The 26,442-nt window shown below is 37.3% G+C and overlaps 1 pseudogene; it reads left to right on the plus strand.

The window, feature by feature from the left end:
- Positions 1-22,730: 22,730 nt before the first annotated feature.
- LOC125365080 lies at positions 22,731-22,830 on the plus strand (annotated as a pseudogene).
- Positions 22,831-26,442: the final 3,612 nt, after the last annotated feature.

Below are 26,442 nucleotides of genomic sequence, written 5' to 3' on the forward strand. Positions count from 1 at the left end.
AAAATGACTACAGAAAAAAAGAGCAGGGGCATTGCTCAAGTGGCAGAGCATTTATCTAGCAAGTGCAAGGTCCTGAGGTCAAACTTCAGTGCTACCAAAAATGTAAAAGAAAAAGAAAGGAAAGAAAAGAGAAAGAGTAATTGGAATAGTATGGTAGGGTGATTGGCAATGGTGCAAAGCCTTATAAGACAGGTTAAACAGGAAAGAGCTATCTGCTTGGGATGACATATTCATGTGGGTGAGTAAGTCAAGCATAGGCATGTCATGGGAAGAGGACCCTAGATATAAGACACATCACATGTGCAAAGGAAATGAAAATCTTCATTTGATTACTCTTTTCAGATTTTGCTTAGTTTGGTATATTGCATGTATGTGCATATATAGACATTATATGTGCATATGTTTCACACATATCATGTGTATATAGACATTGTGGTAAAATTAATATTTGATAACTTCTTACTGTAATGAAAAAGCTATTGAGAAATTTATTATACTGGGGTGGTTTTAATTTTAGCCTGTCTTTCACAGGGAGTTGGTAATATTTCCCTACCCAATTAAGGTGAATTAGCTCCACGTTTTGTCATACTGTTTTAATCACTTACTCCTTCATTCTTCATCTTCTTTTCCCTCATGCCTTCTTACCTCCAGTTCTTTCATCATCTTGAATATTACTTCAGGGGATTATGTATCCCTCTAAATTCCTGTTTCCAGAGTGCTGATGAGAATTCTCTCAACAAATCCCAAGGCCTTAAAAAACATGTTCCCTTTTTTATCCACACATTTTTGTAGCTTTACCTAAATAACTCTACCTACTTTTCGTTGAACTGATTTTTGCCTTTATAAAGTATCCCATTTTTCATATCTCTAGCTAGACAGGGTGATTTGCAGTAAGATGTGTTCGTAATTTATTTTGTAAATACTTATAAAGTAGGTACCAGTTCAAGGCATGAGATTACATAGACAATAAAACCACCACAACAGAAAACCTCTGAGGTCTTGCACCTTACATTTTCCTACAGGAAGATAAAGTAAGCAGATAAAATACATGGAAATGTGGAACATGCCTTTTGTAGGAAAATGAAAGACAAATGAGATGAGGGTTATAATGGTAGGAAGGAGGAACTAAACTACAATCACCACTGAAATGGACAGTAAAAGCTACACTGAGAAAGCCACATTGGAGAAGAGACCTGTAGGAGGGGAAGAAAGGAACTTTTTCAATGTCTGAGAACAGAGTTCCAAAAGCTCAGAGAATAAATAGCACATGCAATGAGCTTTACGCAGGATTATTATGGGTTGTTCATGGAGCAGGGGAGAGGTTAATGTGGTTAAAGTAGGAAGCAGTGATAGAAGATAAGACCTAAAAGGGCTTGAGGGGCCAAACTGGTTAGGCCTTTTCATCATCCTTTGATTCTGTCTTTTAATACGAGAGATCTCGGATGTCTGTGTTAGGTTTTGATCACTGTAGTGTTATCTGTTGACTTGTGTTTAGCAGGACCAGTTTGGCAGAGGGAAGCATGGTAAAAGGTTGAGAAGCTTTTGTAATAAACTCAATGTAGCTTTGAAGAACATTGTTAGGAATGAATGAGGAACCAGTGATCGGATTTGGAGTATATCCTAAAGGAATAGCTCATTGGATTTGCTGATGAATGGACTAGGAAGTATGACAAAAGAAAAGACTAAGGTGACTAGTCATGTCATGTCTTGACCCACTAAGAGAATGATATTGCCATCAACAGAGACAATGTGACTCAAGACATATATATGAGGTAATAAAGCAGGTTTAATTGCAATATCAAGGGAATGGGTTGTGGTTGAGAAATTGTGAGTTTGAAAGCTGAAAGGCAGTTCCTAACACATGAGGTTAGATGAGATGTCAAGGAAGAAGGAGCAGATGGGTAAGGCAAGGGTCTGTATGAGTCCTGATACACTCCTGAATTAAGGTGTCAGGGAGATGAGGATAGGTCAATAATGGTGGCTTAGAAACAGAAGCCTTCAAGATGAGAAAGAGTGTCTTCCAAGAAATCAAGTGCAGGCAGTATTTGCCAAAATGGAAGAAGGGATCAACTGTGTCAAATGCTGCTGAAAAAACAAATAAGATGAGGACAGAGAATTAACCTTTGGATTAGCGATGTGGAGGTCATTGGTGACATTGACAAGAGCAGTGTCAATGGAATTAGAAAGGCTTTGTTGTCAGGGAGACATAGTAGAAGAGATCAAAGACAAGAAGCATACGTAACTCAAGGAATTTTGTCGCAAAAGAGGGAAGGACAAGAGAGGGCTACAGGAAAACATAAAAGGAGTATTTTTTAAAGCAGAAATATTTTATAAAAAATATTTGCGTGTTTACTTACATGTTTTCATTAAGAAGGGCCAAGTAGATGGTAGAAGTGAAAGTTTGAAAGGGGGGAATCAAATACTAAGTCAGTGACATCACAGAATGTATAATGACAGAAATGAACACCAAATACAGAGGCAGCAACCCAGGAGAGGCGAGAAACTAGCTGGAGGAGCAGATAGGCTTCTAAGTGGAGGGTGGAGGAACTGATCATTGAAGAATGAGCAAGAATTTATCAGTGATCATGATTCTACTGATTCATACTGTATGGAAAGATGAGAGAGCACAGCTTGGTGAGAAGTGGAAGAGGATGAGAACAACGATAGAAAGAAGATTAAGATACAGGTTATGTGTACTGCCAATGAATTGAACGTTTACAATAAGTGTTATAGCGACTCTTAGGGACGTTAAACAGGAGAATGGTATATATATGTTCTGATTTTAGCAATTTTGGTCTAGTCATAGTGCATGAGATAGGTTTCAGGGAGAAAGTTTAGGCTAGAGTTGATGAATCACAATCGAGCATTGTAGAAGAGGAAGGGTTTGATTTTATCATGCAGAGGAATGAATTTGATTAGCTTTAACCAAGTAGCCAGTTCAGTGACTAACACGGAAACTAACACAGAAAGACAGAATGCAAGTCTCCGGATTTCTGGTATGTGTGATGAGTACATACAAATAATACTGATAGAGAAGAGGCATGGAAGGCTTAGCTTTTTATGTATTTTAAGAAAGACTGGTATGATATGTAGGTGGGTCTGGTTAGCAGATAGATACTTGGAAATTCGGATCTTGAGCTCAGGAATGAGATCAGACCTAGAGACCGACTTGAACATCACATGTATGTTTCTGATAGCTGAGACTTAGCAATAAATGACCCAACATAAAAGGATTAGAAGATAAGAGGGAGATTAAAACCTTCAGAAGCTGCTCGGAATTTGCTAGGAGCATAAAATCCAGTTATCTGGAAGCCGATTACTTCGTGTTGAAGTTAACTACAATCTCCTTCCCTTTTTTATTAAAGAAATTGTGTAGCTTTTAAAGATAGTAACACTACAGATGAGCCTTTGACAGTGACTTAAAAATATAATCAGTTTCCAAATTTGACTTGCAAAGTCGTGACTGAACAATGATGCAGAAAGGATACATATTCAGAAGAAATTGTACTTCCGGTTCTGAGGTTTGATCTTGTCTCATGTCGGGTTATTCTGTGCCATATTCTCCAGTGGTGCTGAGTGATGACAGTGACCTGTAGCTTCTAGTCAACCAAGTCAGTGACAGAACAAACAATGCTGCACCATCGCCATTCTGGGCTTTGGATATAGGTACTTAGTTCTCAGCACTTTAGTGCAAACTGAAGTTGGTTGTTGAATTTGTCCATCTGTAGGATGTTTTGATCATGTTGAAGACAGGTTAAGCTCAGTCACAATGCTTGTAATTTAGGTGTATTAAGAACATTTGAAACTTATTTTCAACTTATAATAGGTTTCTGGAAACAGACCCTCATCCTAAGTCAAGGAGCTTGTGTAACAGCAATGATGTGTCTGCTCTTCTATAAGTCCAATCTAATTAATGATTTCTGTCCTCAAATTAGTAAAATGAAAATAAATAGCCCTGCTGATGAGTCTAAAACAATTTAAGAGTTTAATAATCAAAGATAATGAAATTTACTCCATATGTGCTCCTTACAAAAGCAGGATACCCCATAGCACAAATTAAAGAGCTTATTACCAAAGACAATAAAATTATTCTTTTTTGGTGAGTCGTGAGCCAGTCAACCAATCAATTGGTTAGTACAGGTTTTTGCAGTCCCTGTTTCTTAAGATAGCTTGTGTATCACATTTACTAACTATTGCATTGAGAAAGGTACTGCGTAGTTCTTTATGTGAAAACCTAACCAAGGAAGCTAGTCTTTTCCTGTCTGACAGGCACGCTGCGGTGACACGGTTCACAGCGACAGGCAGAACTCGTCAGCACTTCACTAGATATCTGAACGTACAGTGGACTCTGAAAAACAGCATTTATTTTGCACTATTCAACTTGGTATTGTATCACAATTCTTGCCAATTTAATGCTGCATGCCTAGACTCTTCAAAATGAAAGGAGTGACACATTTCAGAGGCAATAAGAAAGTAGAGGGTTGGGAGGCTCTCTGCTACCTACTTTTTCCTGTCTCCCGGTGACAGAAGCGCTCCTTTCCCTCCCTAAGCAGTCAGGATGGAGGCCACTGAGAAAACACAATGAGCCTCGGGATCAGTCCTGATGCTTAGAGTCCAAGACTACTGTCTCATTTTTTTTCCTTTCAGAAAGCTCCCATTTTTGGAGAGGTGGGGATAGGGAGCCAAACTACTCTGTTGTGCAGAATTGGTGCTGCACACTCTTATCAACAGATCCTAAAACGTTGTGCGTCCACATGATGGTAATACAGCATTGGCAAGGAACAAATGTTGAACTCAGTCCCTCCCTGCATTTCCTGTCATGGTTGTCTTCTTTGTTCTTTTTTACTCTCTTGCTGAAACAGCAGTGACCTGATAATATTGTTAGTTCTCTCCCGGGAGATAACTAACTACAAGTGAGTGTATGGAACTTTTCCGGCAGAGTGGCTTCTTCATCAAGAGTGTATAGGTTTGTCTCGTAGAGAGGCATTCTCCTCCAGTCTACTTTTCATCCTGTTTGCCTTCTCTTTTCTTGTGAAGCATTTCTAGTGCTTTCAAAGACCATGCCTCCTCTTGGACATAGATGTGATCCAATGTCTTAAACAGCACCACAACTTTTTTTTTTTTTTAGAGCTGGCAAAAAATTTGTTAGAGATCATGGAGTTGAGATGTTTTATTTTGCAGATGAAATTACTCAGGCCTGGAAAGGATGGACTATGTCTCATGACAAAGCCTCTTTTGCTGTAGTTCGGGCAAGATCTGCATTTCCTGATTTCCAGTCCAGGGCCCTGTACACGATCACACCTCAGCAAAGCCATAGTTTTGCATGCTCTGTGTACAAGGCTAAAATCCCTAAGCCTTTGTGGCTGTTCTTCTCTTTCTCCCTGGTCAGTCGCCCATCTGACAGAGCTGGTGGGCCTACCACACCCGGCTCCTCAGAGCTGTGTTCTGTCTGCTTAGCAGCTCGTCTGCTCCGCGCGTGAGAGAAAAGCAAGCCAGGAGAGGCAAAGAAATAATGATTTTTGACAAGTGACCTTTAAGAAGCCACCAGAGAGAAAACTTAAAAAAATATATTTCCTTCACCTATAAAACATTGAGTGTGAGTGTCCAGATGACAGGAAATGAGTCATTTTCAAGCTCCTAGAGGTGCCTGTTTACCATCCTTTACAGATGACTGTTAAGGAGCTGCTGAGGATGTAGAACTGCTTGTCCATTTCGTAGCCTGTTGAGCACAAATTTGTGCATGTGGAGATGTAATTGTGAAAGCATTTCTTTTAATAAACAAAACAAAACAGCAATACGGTATTTAGCCATCACATAAGCCCTGGGGACATGAAGAGAGGACCTGCTAAGTTCAGGTTCCTTGGATCTGTGTGAAAGCATGTGAAGTTTACAGGTAAGATAAAGGCTTACATTCTCATCTAAAAGTTGGTACTTGTACTGATATCAAAGCTCTGGATTGCTTTTTTTCTTAAAGTGTAGTACATTATGGTGAGATGTGTGTGTGTGTGTGTGTGTGTGTGTGTGTGTGTGTGTTTAGCTGAAATATACATGGAGACATGGAGACATGTAGCATTATTACCAGTACATCAGAATGAAACACTCTCAAATTAATATCCTACAGTAGAAATTTCATTTTCCTATCCCAAAGGACATATTTTTTATTTCATATGCATTTCTTCCTACCATGCCACTGCCATCTTGAAACCTAGAATACCTGCAAACTTCAGCCAGCTATCATGGCAGTAGAAGCAGGTCTAGGTTTTGCAAAAGTTGACAGATCGAAGAAAATTTTAAAAATAAGTTGGTGCAAAAATGAATTTTCAATTACAGTAGGAAAAAAAACACTGCTATATATACTAGAAATTAAAGATAGTAAGTATTTGGACTATAATAAAACTCAGAAAAAATAGCATGATATTTTAAAATAACTTATTTGATACAATCCTGTCATTACATTTTTGAACTTCCATTTTTATTTGCATGCTACTTATTGATCATTTATTGATAAGATAATTTTGTTTTTTTTTGGTCTTTTTATTTATTTTATTTTATTTTTTTTAAAGTTTTTATTATAAAACTGATGTACAGAGAGGTTACAGTTTTATACGTTAGGCATTGGATACATTTCTTGTACTGTTTGTTACCTTGTCCCTCATCTTGTCCCTCCCTTGTCCCTTGTCTGCATCTGTAGAGATAAGATTCTAGATAGATTATTTCTTTTCATAGGGAGGAAACTGGTATATTATTGAAAATTGGATTTTAGAATGCATGTGACTTCATTTACACATGTTCTTACTATTTGTAGGCATGCCATGGGCTTTTGCCCTATAAATACACAGAAGCAAATACAGCCTATTCCTTGTAATTTCCACCAAATAATATAGTATATTTTTATACCTATTTATTTATTTTAAAAATTTTGGTACTGGTCCTGGGGCTTGAGCTTAGGGCCTGAGCACTAAGCTTTTATAAAAAGTGAGGTTTTTGTTTGTTTTGTTCAAGACTAGAGTTCTACCACTTGTGTCACAGCACCACTTTGGCTTTTTGTAAGTTAAGTGGACTTTGGACTGCAGTCCTCAGATCTCAGCCTCCTGAGTGGCTACGATTACACGAACCACCAGTGCCTGGCCGCAGTGTATTTTTTTAATCCCACATATTGAGTTTACAAGAATTTTCCCGACTGAAGAGAATTTTAGTTTGATTAGGCACCTATAAGAATTAAGGCTTGCATTTTACCTATCTAATTAGAAGGACCATTATATTTTAATTGCTGTCTTTCCTCCTCTGTCCACTTGGTTCTGATATCGGAAGTCTCATGTCTTGGCCCTATCATGTTACTATGTGTCTGGATTTGTGGTTTGAGACTAACTCAGATTATTAACCAAAGTTGCCATTCTTATAACAGGTCATTTAACACTAAAAACAAATTCAAACCACAGTACTATAGCCTAACAATCTCAAAGAAAATATATCTTGGCTTTAACTCCACATTAATTGAATCTGTAAGACATCTAGGTACTTCAAATATTATGGCAACTAAAAGCAAGTATGTAAGACAAGGAGAGAGACAGAAATCTTAACCCACCATGGTCAAAATACTTCACATACATTGTGCAAACAGCTTACATTAATGTGAATTTGGTACCCTTTCTTGGCCAGGGCTTCGTGTAAATGAAGATCTTGAAAATTAAGTATGTGTAGCTAGCTTCTCAGTGACTTTGTGTTTATCAGACAGAATCCTTTACTACATAGTATACGCTCCTTCTGTTGAAGCTTCATTTTTCTTGAAAGCCAGCTCTATTAGTTTATTAGGATGATTGTAACAGGATTCCATAGCTCTGTGGCTTAAAATAAAACTTGGTAGAGTTGTGGAGAGCTGAGGTCTGAAGTCAAGGGATCAGCCTGGCCTCATCTCTCACTGAAGACTACAGGGGAGAATTCTTTGTTTTCTTCCAGTGTCTGCCTCCTTTGCCACACGATGGTCTCCTTTCTGTGTCTGTTTTTGCTCTTATGTTCTTAAGTCTTATGAACATAATCGCTGTGAGATAATACCTGATAACCCAGGATAATATCTCAAGGACTTTAACTAATTACATCTTCAAAAACCCATTTTTCCATGTCAGATTATATTTATAGATTTTGGGGGTAGGGCATGGACATTTATTTAAGAACCACTATCTAGCTAGTTACATTGCCATTAATGCATGTCGTTCGAGAAGGGAGCATTGATTCTAACTGATTCATCTGGTATAGAAATGCTGTCATTTACGCATCATTGTATGATCTGCCAGTTTCCTAAGACTTCAGATTCATCTCTTTTCCAGACCTTAAGGCAGGTATCTTCCCCCAAATGTTTATCAAATATCTTTCTAAAGGCACTCAAAAATGTTAGCAAATTTGTTATTGTATGGTGAATATGTTATTATAGACCAGTCAAGGAACTATCAAGTTATCCTAGAGAGCTGAGCAGGTATGAGAAATCTTAATCCAATCACAAAGGTAATAGGTCTGTGGTCAGTCATAATGTTGTATGTTTTCATTCAACAGAGTATGGTCCCCCTGTGAAAGCATTTATTAGGAGGAGATGTAAGTGCAGATGTGTTCTCTAATGGATGTTAAGGGATAGTGCTATCTGTCTGATTCCACAGGATCTGTGACTTAAGGCTACACTAAAACAAGTTTATGAGACCTGCAGGTGAGCACAGCGGCAAGATTACAGTCAAATCTAGGGATATATTACCAGGATGTGGACACCCATGAAAAATAACAATTGCAGAACAGTGTAGGATGTGCTGAGACAGTCTCTTCTGACAGCCTCAAAGCAATTCATCGGCACTATGTTTTTACTGGATCAATCTCCACAGTCAGGTAGAGAGGTAGAATGAAGATTATGCTGGGGCAGGGACCTAAAGTAACAAAGGACTCCTCCGTGCTTGGCTGTCATTAACACTGCACTAATTGGCAACTGTGGATAGGTCATTTTGACAAAGTAATTGTTCACAAATGTCTTGCAGAGTTTTATTTTTTTTTTAATTCACAATGCTTTGTTAAACATTGGCCGACTTATTTTCTCCACAATAACCAGGCTCTAAAATGCTAGCATGCTGTGCAACTATTTGTATGTTCTTGCACAACCAACATAATTTAGATGAAAGGTACAGTAATTTCAAAACAGGTCAAAGTTCAAAGCCAATTCCTTTTGTTTGTCAGGTTTTGCAATGGTGCTTTATTATTTTAAAAGATCATCAGGAGTACATCAATTTTATTTTGATAAGATCATTTTCTTACTCCTGTTCTTAATGTATAGAACCAGAGAGCCTGAATTTTTTGGGGGGGGAGGTGCTTGAATTTATATTTTTTTATTTATTCATTCCTTATACAAATATTTATGAAACTTCTAACACATGCAAGGTACAATGTAGCTTTTGATTTGGGTAAAGGTAAGGCCAAAGAAATTCACGTGCCTTGACTAATGGACTTTTTTCCCCCACGGGGATGGAAAAGATAGTAAGATTCATTTTCTTTTTTTTTCTATAAATATTTATCAATTATCATTAAATATTGGGCTGAAACAAGAAAATGCCTGTTTTTAAGCAGCTTTGTCACTAGAGAGAGAAGGGCAATGTAAAGGATGAGTTTGACATCTGTGTACAGTGTGGTATGAGATTGAAGCAGAGAGCACTGAAATCAATGGTGTCTTCTTGGAGCAGTAGCATTTGGGACGAATTTAGAAAAATGAGTATGGGTTAGATCTCCAAAGGAGGCAGGACCTAGGCTGTGGAAACTGCTCAAATAAATGTATTACCACGTAGAAAACACTTAATGTAAGAAGTTGTATAAGTCATAGCCCTTTTCCATCTATATCTCACAAACTTGGCTTGTTGAATTTCAGGCTTGCCACTAATAAAAATAATTGAACTGAAGACAGAGTAATAAGTAGGAACAACATGCTATGTGATGCAATGGGAGTAGGAATGAATATTCGTTCCGAGAGCTTTCTGCTTTATAAGCCTCACAATTTCTCCTTACGGTCTGTAGCCAGAAAGTGATGTTGGAGTCACCGTACAATGAACTTTCAGAGAGATGCGCCCATCTGTGGGCATAGCTCAATGGAATTGTCTGCTAAATGGGCAGTGTTGGCTGAAAAACAAATAGAATGAATTTTCTTAATGGTGTTTTTTCAGAGAAGCGAGTTTTTCTTAGCATCATTTCTGGAAATGCATTTGGTGGGAGAAAAAGGAGGAATCAAATTTTATTGTGAACTTGAAATTGGAATATAAAAAAAGAATCCCAACATTGTATGTGAGATGCACAAATATAAGAAAAGATAATTATAGGGAGGTCATAACAACATTTTTCTGTAACACATGACACAATAAGGGTAGAAAGCAGACAAATACAACAAAGAACACACATGCATATAATTAACAATGCCCATTGCCATGCAGAAACTTGATCTGTCTCTCTCTGTGAAAACTGTCTAATAACTTTAATATAGAAATTTCGAGCACACGTTTTGCAACTGTCATTTATGACCATTTACTTCACAGGGCTTTCGAGAGGTGCTATAAATATAAAAGAAATCTCACCCTGCTATATAGCCTGGCAAAATTAGGTGCTTTAATAGGTTAAGTGAGTCAGTGCTAAATCAATACAAAAATAGATGATTTGGGTTCATAGGCTGGTCAGCCAAGTTTATTTCCAAGGTATAGAGCTCCCTACAAAGAAAGCAATTAATATGCTCACTGCATCTGGAGGGTACGTTTATAGGCTAGAAAGAGCATGAAAATAGATTTTGTGGGCAACTGATTTCATCTGATAGCTAGCATTACCTGCATTTAAGACCAAATTCAATCGACAGGATGTTTTGTTCAACATCAAGTAATGATGAGCTTCTCATCAATGACTTGAAGGGATCATACCATGCTATATTAAGGCCATTGTCAACTTCCCAGAGAGTCATAAAGGGTCTAAATTCTTTAGCCAATAACAGTATTATCTTGGGCTATTAGGACACATCCAATTTTGTAGGTCACAGTTTTTAAAGGATTCTGCCCTACCTTAATTCAACTGTATTTTACAATCATCTTCAGACCAATCAAATTGGACCTGACCTAGAGCCTCAATACACACACAAATAAATGAGTGTCTTGTACTTGAAACAGAATGATCAAATAACACAAGTTATATTCTGTCTATGCCTTGGAATAACAGAGAGAAAGTGACACAGACCTGGTAACCTTTCAGCACTCTTAAGGAAAAAATCAGGGTGGGCATCCTACGTTCAGAGACAGCATACAAAGACCTGGAGTCTGGATTAAAGGCACATATGAGAGAGAGGGAGAAATGGGAGGGGAAAATGCTTAGACATCAGATGGTGAACAAGGCGCATTCTATGGGTAAATTGAGATTTTTATCCTGCATGCGAGATACTTGATTGACTTTTAGTTCAGTAGTATTTGCTGCTATGGAGAGAGTCTGGGTCAAGTTTCAGTGAAGAATTTATTTCAGATCAGCACAAGCAATTACGTACATCAAGGATTAAAGGAAGATCCTAATTCAAATTGCCCAAACTTTTAATCAAGTCAGTTACTGATGGATATATTTATCTTACTTATTCCTCTTCATAGTTGGAAGGATATGGGATAGGTTCAGTGTGATTGCCAATTTACTGATGGGGAACTTAAGAGCCCACATGGTTAACTTTCCATGTATACTGTCTGGGGAAGTGAAGATACTACTGTGGAAACTAGAATTCTCATCGCGGGGAGCTAGATTTCTTGCTTGTTTTTAGTAGCTGCAGCTTTGCTCTGATTCTCTACAAAAGTTTCCCCAGTCCTCCACTTTAACGCTGCAGAAAGCACAATGCCCACCTGTGACATTTTAAGCTTTCCCTGGTCACAGGTGGAGGACAATAGTTACATTCTCAGTTTTTACTTCTGTGCCTTTTAGACTATCAGTGGAGAAAATAAATATTATTTTAGAAGTTCAACAAAATTTGGTAATAATTCTGTAATAAATTCTTTCCATCAAATAGCATAGGACACCATTCCCTAATGCATATATATATATAAATTTATATATTTATATAAGTATATATAAATATATATATAAATTTTTACATATAAGCGCAAACAACAAAGTGTTGCTGAGACAATTTTAAAGAAGGATAAGGTTGTGCTTCTGGAAAACTCCAAATGCTTGTAAAGTATATGAAACATGCTTGGAAATGAGAAATGTAAAATTTAAAATCTTTATTCCAGATATTCCATGGTTACAGCTTTTTTGTTGTTGTTTGAGATTTTCTTTCTTTATTGTCAAAGTGTGATACCGAGGGGTTACAGATTCTTTTTTTTTTTTTTTTGCCAGTCCTGGGGCTTGGACTCAGGGCCTGAGCACTGTCCCTGGCTTCTTTTTGTTCAAGGCTAGCACTCTGCCACTTGAGCCACAGCACCACTTCTGGCCATTTTCTGTATATGTGGTGCTGGGGAATCGAACCCAGGGCCTCATGTATACGAGGCAAGCACTCTTGCCACTAGGCCATATCCCCAGCCCCCAGGGGTTACAGATTCATAGGAAAGGCAGTGAGTACATTTCTTGTTCTACTTGTTACCTCTTCCCTCATTTCCCCCTTCCCCTCCCTCTTCCTCTCTCCCCACAAGAGTTGTGCAGTTGATTTACACCAAATGGTTTCTAAGTGTTGCTTTTTGAATGTTTTTTTTGTTCTTTGTCTCTAGATTTTGGTATTCCCTCTCCTTCCCCAGTTCTATCACCCGTATCAGACAATATTCAGGGTACTCGGATATAGTTAAGTAGTAGCGAGGGTACAGCCACAGGAAGGGACTATAAGAGGAACAAAACTAGACAAACCACTCAGTCAAACAAATAGACAAGGAAAAAGAGAAAAAAAAGTAGTACGAGTTCACATGGCACGCTGAGAATAATTACAAGAGTGGTATAACTCTTGTTTCCGTAATGTGGAGTTCATTTCACTTGGCATCTTCTTATGTGGTCATATGGGTGTAGCTATTGGGGTACTTTGGTCTTCTGCCATGACTAGCCTATTCCTGTACTAGCTATTCCTGGTGAGGGACACCATAGGGTTTATGTTTCTTTGGGTCTGGCTCACTTCACTTAGTATGATTTTTTCCAAGTCCTCCCATTTCCTTATGAATGGGGCAGTGTCATTCCTTCTGATGGAGGCATAGAATTCCATTGTGTACATGTACCGCATTTTCCTGATCCACTCATCTACTGAGGGACCTCTAGGTTGGTTCCATGTTTCAGCGATGACAAGTTGTGTCGTGCATATCTGAATAGCTTCTCTGCCTGCTTCAGATAGCTACTCAAGTGAGAGGCTTCTCTTTTTTTTAATATGGTTGCTATCGGCCTTGTGCAGTTGGTTATGTTTGGAGTTCCAGCATTTTAGAGGCTCATGAGATTGAGAATAGCCTGGGCTACATAGGGTGTTCCAGACAAGCTTGGGCAACGAAGGGAGACACTGTCATATTCATGTAGAGATGAATATATATATATGACTATGATATATCTATATCTACATGATATTTTCATATCATATAATATATGGGTTAGGTGTGTGTCAGGATCTGAACGATCCCCTTCTCCCCAATCTCCCGGGGAGAATGGTGAACCCCAAAATCTATGAACGAGCACTCGGCCTTGCCTTCCGCCGGCAGAAGGCTAAAGGCGTACTCTCATGGACTTGCGCTAAGTTGAGGAAAGGTTGCTGAAGCCTCCCCTCCCCCCAGTCCCCTCACGTTACCAAGAGCGGGGGCGAAAAGGAAGGCATCAGGGACACGCTGCTATGGTGGGATGCGTCTCAAAAACTTTAATAGGGAAAGGCATTTATATAGAGGCAATGGCGGGAAAGAAAGGGGGCTGGCCAAAGGGCCAGTCATAGGCTAAGGACCATGTCCATCAAGTGATATCACGAAACTTCCTTTGTGGGCGGGACAACCCCATCATGGTGGCATGCACGTGTTCACCACCCAAGGGTGGAGGCTTTCTTTTCTGGTTGAGGCTAGAAGGTGGGAGGTACTTCCTCCCATTGTCCCAAGGCTGGTGGAAGGGCAGCCTTCCACCAAGGCCATAACAATCCCCAACAGGTGTGTATCATAAAATACATTTCTATCTCTATATATGATATTGGATGCATATATGTATTTGTATAAGCACACATATATACATATATTCATACATGTATACATAAATACACATGTGTATATATGTGCATATGTATATATTCACATATCTCAGCTATTTTGTCTTGTGGAATGTGTCCTTCTGCTATGTTTTAATTTTCTTTAGAATGTCTATTTAATTTTCTTGTTTTTATAGCATGTATTATTGGTTTCTTGCTTACTATATAATTAACATTGTAATTTATTATTGTCCATCTCACATGCTAGAACAAAAGCTTAGCAGAGGCAAGGAAATTTGTACCTAATTACTTTCTAGTGGAATTCTAGCTCCTTGTATACTCCTGATACATTTTGTATACACAGTCAATAGTTGTTGATCTTATGAACGAAAATGATCATGTGAATGAGAGAAAACAGGCAACAGGCAGGCCAGACATAAGGGCTTATGACCGAATAGTAGAAGTTAAGGCAACATGATTTAGTAATGATGACAAATAGCAGATCCAAGAAGCAGATGGAAACCATATAAAAACAGAATGCCACGGTAGAGAAATAATTAGAGGTAAAAAAGTAAATGTTTCAATATATGCTACTGGCAAAATTGGTCATTTGTCTAAAAAAATATTTCTCTATCACATTACTTTCCAAATGTGTTATAGCTGGATTAGATCACTACATGCAAAATGAAGACTAAACTCTTTGTAAAAGTTGTATTTATGAATCAAGATTAGGGAAGAGTTTTTAAACAAGACATCAAGAGCAAAATATCAAAGGGAGAAAAAGAATAATAAATTGTCAACATTAAATTAAAAATCTCCGTATATCAAAGAGCACCATAAATAAGAGTGAAATGACAAGCCACAAACTCTATAAAGATATTTGTAACACATAAAGCTGACATGAATTAGGATCCAGCATAATTTTTTTAAAGTACACATCAAAGAGAAAATGACAACATGAGAGAAAAATGTGCCAACAGTGACAATCCTTCAGAGAAGGGGAAATACTGAAGTAGCGGTCAACTCCATTATCAGCCATGGAGAGGCAAATTAAAACCACAATAAAATGCAATTTCATGCCCACTAGCTTGACAAAAATGAAAAAGTCTGACTAAATATCAACTGTTGGCAGCGATGTGAGCCATAACTAATGCTTCTAACAACACTGTTGGTGTAAATCAGTACAATCTTAGAGAAAGTTTTGGAATTATTAATAGAGTATTCCACTAACAATATATATTCATGTGAAAAATAACAAATACCATTCAATACACACATGCCGTTCTTCTCTGACATTTAGCTCAAGGGGGATTAAATTCCCTATCCTGATGTGTTAGGTAAATCTTGTAAATCTTGCCTTATGAGATATGTGTGGAAGTGAATTCATTTTATTTCCAAGACGAGTACTTCAGAGATATTCTTGTGCAACATTGATTGTAGTCTCCTGCTCTGCTCCAGGGAAGGTGGGCTCACTGTAAAATCTAAGTATGCTGAAGGCTGAGGCTCTAAGTACCTGGGACATCCCCTTGGAAACCATGTTGTGAGCAGAACCACAATCGTTGTGCACTAAGTTTCAATGGTTTTAGAATTCTTAGTTATTACTGTACAACCAGCTTATATTGCCTGGTGCAATTTACAATACAACAGTTCTATATCTGGACATGTACTCCAAGAAAACTTCCGTTCATGTACTCAAGGAGGTATGTCTGGTTAAGTTTTGAATAGCAAATATTCTTAGAGCAACATTTTAAATGCTTAAATGTTTGCTGAAATGAGAAGGGGCAAGCTGTGGTGCAGGCTGATAATGGAATGAAATAGTGAAGATGCATAACTTGAAGTCATATATATCCATGAATGTGGATTTTAAACTTATCAACTCAAGCAAACAATTTGAGAGAAACACATAGAAGTATCGTTTTGTAAGTAGTTATATATGTACTATGATCATGTGAACATATATAAAACCATACTACCTATATCTTAAGACTAGATATTTGCACTAAAATGATACAAAATAATTAAACACTAAATTCAAGAGAGTGACTATCTGGAAAGGACAAAGAAAATATAACTGGGAGAAATTATCATACAGAAATTTTATTTCTGAAGCTGAGTGAAAGGTATATGAGGAGTTGTAATGTTTTCTTAATCTTATTCCTTTTTACTTTCCTATATATAGTAGTGGTATTTAAGCCCAGGGCCTCATATCTACCAGCAAGCTATCATCTACTGACCTACATCTCCATTTCCCCAACTATGTATTTTCCAGGATAAAACATTAATTATTTATATAAACAGAAGGAAACCAACAGACAGCTTTCAGGTACCAGAGACAACTTACCTGAAAGCTTTGTGGATAGTTGTCTTCCTTTCTATTAGGTCATGTGATGGAGGAAGTGTAAGGATTTTTCCCAGCACTAGTAACTGACACCTGTTATCCTAGCTACTCAGGAGGCTCAGATATGCAGGAAGCCATGGAGAGTAGGAAAGTTTGTGAGAGTCCATCTTCAAAACAACTAGGAGATGGGGTGGCATGGGGGCGGGGGGAGGGGGGCTCTTGGAAGGAAAGAAGTATCACTTCTTTCTCAGGTGGAGTGTTTACACCTTGCTGTAACATTTGAACTGTCACAAGAGATGTAATCATTTTGACAATAAAATTCTAAACCATTAAAAAAACAGCAACAACTAGGAGAAAAACCAGGTTGTCGGAGTCTTGGCTTATGTGGTAGAATACCTGCCTAACAAGTCTGCCAAGGAAGAGTGACAGCCACTATTGACAAAAAAAGAAAACAAACACCCAAAACACACAATAGGAAAAAAAATGTAGCCCCACTTGTCCATAGCTGTGTACATTTACAATTTTCTGGAATTAGCGCTATGGTTCCAAGTAGCAGAGTGAAAAAGAGGAGAGGGACAGCACCCAGGCCTGAGTTCAAGCCCCTTGACCCACTAATTACCTACATAATTTCTGTAATTTTCTTCACTTCAGAGTTCATAAACATTTAAAACACTTTTTTTCTCCACCAATAATATATTAACAAGACATATACTAACAAGACATACCTCTTGTTGTCACTGTTTTTTATGTCATTTCCCTTTGTATTGTATGTAAGTTTATCTGGTTTGGAGATGGGAGGGGGAATCACATAAATGGTGGGACAAAGGGTGAACCAATGCAACAGTGATACTCGCTAGACACTATGTTGGAAATGAACTTTACAACTTGGGGGGTAGGGGAATTCAGGGGGAGAAAATGAGAGAGGTGTAACAATGTTCAACAAGAATTTTACTCATTTTCTTATTTTGTAACTGTAACCCTTCTGTACAACAACTTTGCAATAAAAATAATAAAGATTATGAGAAACAGGAAAACACACACCAAAAAAAACCACATTTAGTTCTCTTTGTTTTGTTTTCTAACGTCTCCAAGATCACAGGTTTTCTATTTTATTAATGTTGTATTCTCAATATCTGGAGCAGTGTTTGTCACAGAAAGAAAATTCAATAAACGGTTATTGAATAAATAAATTTATTAAAAACTTATAGAAATTTCAGCACCATCAGGAGAGTTTAATAGAGTCAGATGAAGATATTTTTTCAATCTGAGGACTATTTGAGATCTATTTGAGAACAATAATCTGAGAATTTTTTTGTGGCTCACAGGAGAAAGAAATGTTTTGTGAGCAATATGTCATGAGGTTGAAACTTTTGTAAACCTCACCTAGTACCTCTCAGGTTTGTGATGAGAGAAGGTGTTTACTTATGAAAGTTATTCCAATGGGGATTATTGTAACTGTTTAAACAGTGGGTTAACAGAATTTTGAATGTAGGTTTCAGAATAAATTGTCTTGAGGATTTCAATGCAATCTGAATGTAAGAAACAAACATAAAATAGGCAGAGTTCGGTATAGAATAAGGTAGTAGGATCACAACATACCCATATACAGTACTTCAAACCAATGTCTAAATTATCAGCATTTATATTTCATTCCTAGTTTACATTAATCTAATTCTCAACCGTGCTTTAGTCACGCTTGAGGAGAAAAATAAGCAGCACGGCTATGGTGGGGGCTGTGATCTGCTAAGATTGCTTGGCAAAATTATTATGATGAATCACCCTTGTCAATGATGTTTGAATGAGACAAATCCAAAACTAATTTTCTATCTGCAATCCAGATGTAATTGACTATGTACCATAAATCTTCCATGAAAATATTCGATGACTCCCTCTCTGTCAACCCACAAAAGTGTTCTTCAGAGTTCACTCCCCAAGAAAAACAATAGAATGTAATTATAAGAAAAGGGAGAAAGTGCAAAGTTGACTTGAATATAAAAACAGAAAGAGCTTGGATCAAATTGGCTGAACGAATGAATTCCTGTTATCCAAATCTAAGGAAATTGCATGCCTCCATTTTTGGTCCAGGGACTCAATACTTTAAGATAACCATAAAATATTTCACCTTCATGCTCAATTGTGGAAATTAAACAATGCTATGAAGTGCTCTAGAGTTTGAAGATGGATTACATCTTATTTATTTTGAAATGGATATGAATGCAGTTGCAAAATATTGAAGAAAATGATATTCATTATTGAAGTACAATGGGTAAAATGTTTTTTATTCATAGGATAGAGATCTGGTTACTAACTGCTTATAGCAACAATAAAAAAAAACAGGCTTCAAATCAGATAGAGACTACAAAGCTTGATTTGGGGGCACAGTAACTCCATCTCTGAGTTGTGTGTGTGTGTGGGGGGGGGGGGATGTGCAATCTGTCATCAGAGTACTCTAGTTTTAAAAGAGAAATTCTTCGTGGATGTATGTCACTTGTATTTTAAATGCTCCTTTTATTAGTTAGGAATCAGTAACTGTTTCCTCTGTACAACCATCTTTACAATGTATATTGTAAGCTGGTTTAATGTGTACTATGTATGCAAATAAGATACTTTGACTAATCAAATCTCAGAAAGCATAAATATACCTCCAGGGATAAAAAGATATCTTCTGAGGTGAAATATGTCTAAATCTCATTTCTTTTCACAATAGTACATTAACTTTTGCTGTTCTTTTTCTAATCCATGATTCCAAGCTACCTTATATAATAACACGTCCAACAGTACTCAGCATTCACATCATGCATTCTGGCTTCAAACATGAACAAACATTTCATAGATAATACATGCTACAAGAAGCAGCAAGAGGTGTACAGTTTTCATATTATTATGAATAACAAATTATTTGATTATTAACTTAGGGGTGGGTGTGATTTACTTAATCTGTGTTTAAAGAATATTTTCCCCTTGTCAAAGAAGATAAATAATGTTCCTGGCGGGGAAGTAGATGAGCTTGTAACTGCCTTTTACAGATGTTTAAATGCTTGGGTTGGAGCAGAGGCTTTTGATAGAGGCTAGAGCCATTGATGTCCTCATATACTACTCCATTGTGGAACATTAGGCCTTCAATAACTTCAGCCATGTGGTGCTTTCCTGAAAAGAGGAAATGTAAAGAAGAAAAGGAAAATGCCCTTTCAGATGAAGAAAAATAAAAACATACCGAGAACGAACACTATGGAAATGTCGTAAGTGCATGAACAAAATTATATTTAGTGAGCTTTGGAGGTTCCGTAGAAGATTTGGAGCTGGGGTATCACTCGACAGCTGTCTGGGTAGCCTTCGGACAGGGAACTTAGGAAGGACGAGGCCTTTCATCGGTAGGTTTGTAGTAGGCTCTGGCATCAGTCACCGCTGCAAAGTAGTCAACATGCCCCCAAAGTGACTTGGGTTAACAGTGCTAACCTGCTCAGATTGAATGTGAACATGGTTTTGTCTAAGTGGGCAGTTTGCCAAAAAACCACATCTAAAAATACGATTGATGGACAGTGTCCTGCAAAATTTTGTGTAGTGAGTGGGAGAATGTGTTCAGAGAGGTGCCTGGACCCAGAAGGAAATCACACATGTTGTCTTCAAATGCATTAGGCAGATGCTAAAGCGATAGCTTCTCTTGGTTGCAAGTTATCTTGCTCAGAGAAGAGTAAATTTTTGTTATGGTTTTCCTCAATTTTAGGTTTCTACTATTCAATCACATTTCTCTAACTTGAAAACACAAAGGAATCTAGGAGAAATATCTATAGATGAGTAAGGAACACATAATAAGTAATAGAAGTAGCATATTTATCTAAATAATTATATATATCAAATATAATAATAAACATCTAAAATATCTTCACACATAGCATTTGTTCATGATAATAATCCTATCAAGAAAAATGGGTTATTATTATTTTAGAGACAAAGAAACTGAGGATGAAAGACTTTAGTAAGCCTTAAAGTATAAGAGATATAAACCTGGTGTGATTCCAGGCGTCAGACTTTTGCCCTGGGTCAGGCCTTAGCCCGTGATATTCTGGTGTCCTCCCGCCACTCACCTTCAGGAAAATGACATGCTACTGTTTTTCAAAACACCTTCTCTATGAACCCTGAGAAAAAGATGGCATCCCCAGAGCAAGAAGGAAAAGGTGAATTTACCATCACATTTTCTTTGATAAGAATAGACACAAGCAGTTTCACAATTTTAGCTTTAGAAGAGATTTTGTGTGGGCATTTGCTATCTTGCCCACTGAAAAGAAGACAAATGGTCTATCTTTCAAAAGTCGTGCAGTAAAACAGCTTCAGAGCCTAGATGAGGATTTCTTTAATTTTTTTTTTGTAATGAGTACCTTCTTCCCACAACTGGTAGTAGCATTCCTCAATATCCTGAAATAAAACAATTCCAAAAGATACAGCAGTTAAGTGTTTGAGAGACTCTTTCACTTACCATCTTTGCATTGAGACACATGATAAAATAATATCATTTCATGTAATGTCAGGGATTAATCACCAGTTCATACTCTATAGCTGTTAATCACACATATATACCCAATGGTTGTAATAATAATCATCACAGGCAGTCAGCAACTAATCTGGAGTCATATCTATATATGATGAGAGCTGACATAATGGAGTTCTGAGTGTTTAGCGTGTATGTGGTAACTATCTTCACCCCATATGACATAGATATATTCACCATCTGCATTTGACAGATGGGAAAAGCGAGGCATGGAGTAGTTTACTCATCCCTTCAGTGTTGCTGGTAATTTAAGGGGGGACCACTCACCTTGTCTGTCTGATTCCAAAGCCCCACTCTCACATCAACTTGTCTGCTGCTCTTGTCTTTTGAATGTATTTCTAACAAGTACAAAAATATATTGGATGCTAATATGTTTCTTCTGTCTTCAAGGGAATTTGCAAAGTTTTAAAAAATATGCAGGCTGTAAGAACTATCTAACAAGATACCTTAGATGATCAGAAAATGGCCATCATTTAGGCTACTCTTTGTACCTAATTTAAAATGTGATGTTGTTTGATACCGATGAATGGACTTTTCAAACTAGGACTAATAGCTCCCTAGAATAACATCAGTTTATTTCAATATCCTTTTGTAAAGAAGATTAAACATTCATGAGGCAGATTAGATTTTCCTGACACTGAGAAACCATTACTCTGGCTCCAAGGATATGTCTAGGCTATAAAGAACAATTGTGTGCATTAATATTAGTTATGAACCTACGTATAGACATTTTATGAACTTATATACTTTATTTTATATACTTATATTTATATTTTCATTTATTTTATGGACTTATATAGCCAAAGATATAGAGATAGATAGATAGATAGATAGATAGATAAGAGCCTAATACTTGCTAAGGCAGGCACCGTAACATTTAACCAGTGAAGTGATCATTGTTTTTATTTGTGTAGACCCTTTTACTGCAAAGTTCCTCATTTGGTCTCCTATTTTCAAATAGGACATTTCTTGCAAGAAATGTTAAGGATGTAAACTTGATTCTATGGACAGATGTGCATAAATATCATTGGCAGCCTATTTAACATTAACTGCATTCTCCAGATACTTTGTTAGGCGAGTGCTTCTCAGTGCAAATGGCAGCCTTGTGCAGATGTTCACTTCTCTGCGGCTCAAAATCATGTATGGTATGTGCAAGTAAGTTTACACTTACTTAAGTAAGGGTCCACTCCTTTCAACAGGTGCCTTATAAATTCATTGTAAGGGCAGAATTTAATAACTCTTAAGGAAATTAACTATTTGTGATGCAACAATGGAGGAGCATGTAAGGTAAGAGCAATAATTCTTTTGTCTTCTTAACATATGCTGTTCAATCTTGGATGTGGTTACATCCTTTCATATGTTCACCAAGTGTTCTTATAACTAAGAACACAGCCTCGAAGGTGGATAGCAATAAACCTTTATGAAGTTACACCTCTGAAGTGGGTGATGGTTCTGATTTCGGTGGTATCAGTTCCATTTCCTGGATTATCAAGTTCTGAGAGAATTTGGAAGGGCCTCACCCAGTAAGTTTGTCTCTGCCTCACACATTTTCTATTTCCTATCAAGTTAGCCTGAACATATTCTGCTCAAAACAGGTAGGTGATGTAGGGCGATCACCTTGAAGATTAGAGAAAGGTCATCTTTACTTTTTCCTCTTCAAATTCAGCATCACATTTGTGAACATAGTGCTTGCTTTGGCAGCACATATACCAAACCTGAACTAAAACAGAGAAAAATAGCATATGCAAGGACAACATGCAAATTTGTGAAGTGTTCTATATTTTAAAAGTACATGCATGAACATAATCAATATTGTGTTTGTTTTTGTGCTAGCGAAACAAAGAGAGAATGACTAACAAATGCTTTCATTTAAGTAAGGAAATGTAGCAGGTGACAATGCATATTAATTCCATATTATTCTGAAATCCTTGTAGACAACAACCCTAGGATACTCCAACAGCAGGTTACTTAACTAAGCTGTTATTTTGTAATTAAGAATGGCCATGTTCCTTTAGACCAAGACAAGTGTGACTGTATTTAAAACTCGGTGGGTTTTCCATATATCAGTTTTGAGTTCTTTACATGTATTCAAATTACATTTCATTTGTTTACAAGTCATGCCTAGCTTTCTGGACTTAATTGCTGCTATTTTTTTTTTTATAAATTAGGCTGTTATTTGACAAAACCATAAACATTTGTAAGATTCTGTAAGTTCAACTAAGGACCCCAGCTTAATTCTTCCAGAGATCTTTGTAGAGGAGCTCAAAGATCTTAAGTTAGTCTTGACCCAAGACATTCCATTAATGTACGGATCTCTTACATGTGCTTTATATGCGTGTGTGGATTATCATGGTAAAACCCCTCTGAACAATTAGCATTGAATAAAAAGAATGAAAGACAGGAATTGTAAAGCAGATCCTGTTTGGAGTGTAGGTACTACTGAAAGTGGGTAGGACAACTGGAGTGGGTGAAGGAGGATGAATACGCTGAAAACACTTTAAGCCCATGTGAGAAAATGGAACAAATAAGCTGACTAAGCCTGGTTTAAGAAAGGAAGTAGGGGGCTGGGGATATAGCCTAGTGGCAAGAGTGCCTGCCTCGGATACACGAGGCCCTAGGTTCGATTCCCCAGCTCCACATATACAGAAAACGGCCAGAAGTGGCGCTGTGGCTCGGGTGGCGGAGTGCTAGCCTTGAGCGGGAAGAAGCCAGGGACAGTGCTCAGGCCCTGAGTCCAGGGCCCAGGACTGGCCAAAAAAAAAGAAAGGAAGTAGGAGATGAGGGGCTGGGATCAAAATTCTTTGTATGTATACATAGACTTGTCAAAACAGAGCCTCTGTATAACTAATTGATGCTAACAAAAATTATGGGGGGGTAAAAAAGGCCAGAGATGAGAAGCATTTTGTTTTCCAAGGTGTCACATTTCAGAATACCTGTGCTCTTTAAGTGCTTGCTAAATGCTACTTGGGTATTAAAATGCTCTTTATCTTGAAATTTTCTGCTAGAAATTTGTGGTTAATAGCTAAAAGCAAGCAAAGACATTTTCAGAGATATCTTAAGTTCATAGAGATGTAGAGTTTATAAAGCACACTTTCCAACTTTCAGGTTATTTATGATAGTTTTGCTAAATGTGGCACAACTTCCTAACAAGATATCATACTTTGCCTTTCTTATTTTTCTCTCATTTCTCAAACCTGGTCAGAAAGTATCCTTATTTCCTGTTTCCTGATTGCCAAACCAATAGATCATATTTTGTTAGAGCAGCACCTCACTTTCAGTGCATCTTTTGCACTGTTTAATGCCTTGATAATAATGTGGAACAAAGGAACAACTGTAGATTTTCTCAGAAAAACAACCTTGCAACTTTTGTTGATCATGCTTAGGAGTCTTCTGATTGCCAGCTGACCTATCATGGTCATATGTAGGAAGATTGGGGAATCTTGGATGTTCTCCAAATGTCCCTAGTCTTTTGTCAAGTTGTCATGGGTGAGCTCTTTCACAGAAGCAGTAACACAAGGTGACCAGAGGCCCAACTATGTAAGCCCATTTCAACATTCTTCTTTGCATCACATTTGTTAGCATCTCATTGGCCAAAGCAATATATGGTTTTGCTTTGTTAGCTTTATGTCCATCCCTGCTCCTTGGGAGTAGATAGACGCGTTATATGGAAAAAACATGTAGCTACAAGGCCCACTGAGCAATGGGAACAAATACTGGAGCTATCACTATATATTCCAAACTTTGAACTATAAGCAGGTACAAATATATGTCGTCAAATACTTCATCTTCTATTTGAGTTACCTAAGCATTGCAATTGAGGTCTTTCTGTGCTTGTAATTTATTTTATACATTTAAAAATACAAATCAAAATAAAAGCTTCCATTGAGAGGAAATCCATCTTTGTTTTTGCTGACAGAAGAAGAAAACGAAACTCAGCAGAGAGTTGATGACCTTTCCTACCTTTTCGCTTGCCAATCAATACATTTTCTTCTCCAATCAGGACATATCATGTATTAGCAAAATTTATTTCAGTTGAAGAAACTCTTTATACTCTGTTACACATATAGTAAATGCATGTCATATAATATTATATATTATTCTCTAATGCATTATTTATATGAGTGAAATATTCCTAATCAAGCTAGAGCCAGGCAGCATTGTCTCAACATCATGAATAGAGACAATCGTATTTCTAGATGTACACTGGAGAATTGTGCTTTCTTTGGTCAACCTAGATTTTCTTGAAGAGTAACCTGAATTGTACCAGATGCCCATTAGAGATGATATAAATGGGCAGAATGATAGTCTCTAGGTCTTCCAAACTCTGTCATATAAGAAAGCACACCTCTGGCATAAAAGTCTACTTTACTTTGCTAAAGTACATAGTAGTTGAAATTTATGTGACCCTTTCAGCCTTCTGTGGTGTTTTATTTCCCCAAGTGGTCACTAAGGAAAAGTTAATTAATATTCAAGGACAGGAATATAATATTTTTGTGACTTCCAACCCCAAGAGCAAAACCCATTAGTAGTTATAGATTTTTCTTTATAGCAATGAGCTAGTGTATAATCAATTTGTGTTACTCTAATACTGTATATCAAGATGGTAAGTATCATTGACTCTGGGCTCTTGTTTTCTATCACAGCTAGTACATTGTACATTAAGAGTCTTCTTGACTTGCGTCTTCTTGGTTATAGAACAGGGCTTTTGTATCTGACCCTAGTCACCTTCTTAAAATCCTTAAGCAATAAATGTTTGTTCTAATCAATAGTTTTTCTCTAGGTGAAGCAACTTAATCACTAAAAGTCATTCTTCTTTAGAGGAATTAATACTAACAACTGGCATATTTACTTAGTGTGTTCAATTCTCCTTAGGTCTTTTTCATTTGTCCTTAATATTTTTTCCTCTGCTGCTGTCAGGAATTAGACTGTATTATGAAGAACTATTTCTCTTTAGAGTATGCAGAATTTGTATGTAGTGAAAAATGCTTAATATGAAGTTAATCTGGAGAAATTATGCTTCTGTAGTATATAAAAATGAGGAAGATGCAATGCATAAAACTGTAATTCCAAACCTATACTTTTCTGCTATACTCACTGATAAAAATTTTTTTCTTCAAAAATTTTTCCATGTTGTAAGTTTTCTTCATGTGTGTATGTATAGGTAGTTACTAATCCATGATATATATATATATTGCCAGTCCTGGGGCTTGAACTCAGGGCCTGAGCACTGTCCCTGGCTTCTTTCTCCTCAAGGCTAGCACTCTGCCACTTGAGCCACATTGCTCCCCTTGTGGCCTTTTCTATATACGTGGTGTTGAGGAACCGAACCTAGGGCTTCATGTATACGAGGCAAGCACTTTACCACTAGGCCATATTCCCAGCCCAATCCATGAATTT

This window comes from Perognathus longimembris, chromosome 16 (genome assembly GCF_023159225.1).
Source record: "Perognathus longimembris pacificus isolate PPM17 chromosome 16, ASM2315922v1, whole genome shotgun sequence".
Taxonomy (NCBI): Eukaryota; Metazoa; Chordata; class Mammalia; order Rodentia; family Heteromyidae; genus Perognathus; species Perognathus longimembris.